The sequence below is a fragment of the Gekko japonicus genome, unplaced genomic scaffold (assembly GCF_001447785.1).
Source record: "Gekko japonicus isolate JY-2015 unplaced genomic scaffold, Gekko_japonicus_V1.1 scaffold2075, whole genome shotgun sequence".
Lineage (NCBI taxonomy): Eukaryota > Metazoa > Chordata > Lepidosauria > Squamata > Gekkonidae > Gekko > Gekko japonicus.
In genome coordinates this window covers 271,277-273,843 of record NW_015174900.1, presented here as the reverse complement: position 1 = coordinate 273,843, position 2,567 = coordinate 271,277, and the positions used below count along the sequence as shown (strand labels likewise).

Below are 2,567 nucleotides of genomic sequence, written 5' to 3'. Positions count from 1 at the left end.
CACGGCAGTTGCTTCCAAACTGAAAATCTACTGTCCCCCCCCCTCTCTCAAACACACACCTGCCCTCCCACCCTTTACCTATGAGGGGTCACCTTTACCAAACTCTCCTGGACCCTGATCAGGGTACTCTTGCTTAACAATTAGCACCCATTAAGGAATCATCAACTGACTATTCTGAGCTACTGGTACCTAGGGAAGGCTCATATAGCATCTGAAACGCCATATTCTATGAGGAGAAAAACTGGCCCACTGCTCATAAAAGATTGTGAAGACAAAGTGGACAGTTAATAAAAACTTTAGAAGAGAGATTCAGATCGTTAGCCATGTTGGTCTGAAGCAGCAGAAAGAAGTTTGAGTCCGATGGCACCTTTAAGACCAACAAAGTGTTATTCTGGGTATAAGCTTTCATGCGCACACCCACTTCAGTGCGCATGCACATAAAAGCTTATACCCAGAGTAAAACTTTGTTGGCCTTTGTTCTTCATGAAGTAAGTTAGACTGAAAGACAGGGACCGGCTCAAGATCCCATAATGAGCATCATGGCATACTAGGAATTTGAACCCGGGTCTCCCCAGACTTAATGTGTACTCTAATCACGATCCTGCACTGGCTCTCTTTCCACTCCAAAGTAACATGTCTTAGGGACACAGGTCCATTTTCAACATTACTTTTTCAGGTAACCTAGGACAACAATCCGATCACAAATGATTCATAACACTTCAATAGTGTCATCTTAGGCAGAATTATACCCTTCTAAGGTTATTAAAAGGAGACAGAGAAGGAATAGAGAAGGAAACTTTTGCTGTGTGCAGTTTCCTGATTATACGTTTATCAACATGCAAAGCTGTCCTTGGACTTAAAAGAGCACAGCTTGCACTACGAAAGTCAGAGGCATTATGGGAGACGCTAACGCCCCACAATATGCACACTATAATTTCTTGCTACAGCAGAGTCAGATGCAGAACAAAATAATAGCAACTTTCTCCCACAACAGCTCAGCAAACAAGATGCTTTGCAAATCCTTACGTAATACCATGTTATGAGGGCTTAGCCTGTGGGAGGCTACAAAGGGTCAGCCTATACTAAAGAGTAGATTATCTAAACACAATTGTGAAAAGACTGGGACTTCCTTTGCAGTATGGAGAAAATAAGGAATGAATATCTATCTGAGGGATTTCTTCTCCTCTAGGAACAAAAGCAGGGTGTTTTTAAATCTCAAACCAAAGATAATCTTGAGGATATTTACACAAGCTGTATAATACGGTTTCAGTACAACTGAGGTTTATGGCCCTGCTACCAATGGTCACAGCAAGGGAACCAGAACACAGTACCTTTTGATTTGTACTTCTGGTATCAAACTGAATGCGGCCATTTGCAAAGATGCAGAGATGAAATGGAAAACTAACTCAAGGTCCCACAAGGCTGAGCGCCCCCAACAAAGAAGATCATATTACCAATAGATAGTGGAATGTGTCCATTTGACCTTGAGGGCAGGGGTTTACAGAGTCAAATAGAAAGTGTTCATGCCTATCTAGTAAATGTGCATTTGTAGTTATTAATGAATTTATCATCACAATTAAATGCAACATGCTAAAATATAATATTTCTTTTGTTGTTATTCTGTGTACCTAAAAACACAATGCCATAGACTGGTAGCATCTAGCTGAGGAGGTTACTTGTGTACAACAGCCCTGGGGACCCACGGGGTTCAGCTTTGGACTCCTTGACAGCCATGCTATTCAGTCCATTCATACATAATACTTGAGAGCCAGTTTGGTGTAGTGGTTAAGTGCGTGGACTCTAATCTGGGAGATCCAGGTTTGATTCCCCACTCCTCTGCTTGCACCTGCTGGATGACCTTGGGCAAGCCATAGTTCTGGCACAGCTGTTCTTGAAAAAGAGCAGTTTCTGTCAAGAGCTCTCTCAGCCCCACCTACCTCACAGGGTGTCTGTTGTGGGGAGGGGAAGGGAAAGGAGTTTGTAAACTGATCTGAGACTCTTTTGGGTAGTGAAGGGCGGGGTATAAATCCAATCTCTTCTTCTTCTTCGATACACAAAGCTGGGGGTAGAGATAGCCATTGCAAAAAGGCTGTCACTGAAAACAGCAACCTATGCCGAATGTGTGCCCATCCCCTCTGTAATTTCTAGTACAACATCATGATGTGCTACAGAGCCAGTGTGGTGAAGTGCTTAAGAGTGTCAGACTGGGATCTGAGAGTCCCAAGTCTGAATTTTTTTTTTGGAAACTTGCCGGGTGATCTTGGGCAAGTTACATACTCTCAGCCTAACTTACCTCACACAGTTTGTTATGGGGATCAAATGGAAGACAGGAGAATGATGTGAGCCAATTTGGGTACCCACTGGGATGAAAGGGATAAATGAAGTTACTTCTCTCACACACACCTTCTCATACGGCTACCATTATGCCAGCTATGCTGCCATGGGGGTTGGGGAGCTCGGTCTGTGTCTGGTTAATTGCTAATGCATTCCTTTCTGTGCTTGTTCTGCTTTGCGCCGAAATGCTTATCTATACAGATGTGCAGGAGGGAGTTGTATTGTCTGGGTTT

The 2,567-nt window shown here is 43.4% G+C and overlaps 1 protein-coding gene across 1 annotated transcript in view; it reads right to left on the bottom strand.

Annotated features, from left to right (window-relative positions):
* The window catches only part of PLA2G4A (phospholipase A2 group IVA), a 130,771-nt gene that overhangs the window by 9,242 nt on the left and 118,962 nt on the right, over positions 1–2,567 (bottom strand). The window lies entirely within an intron of this gene.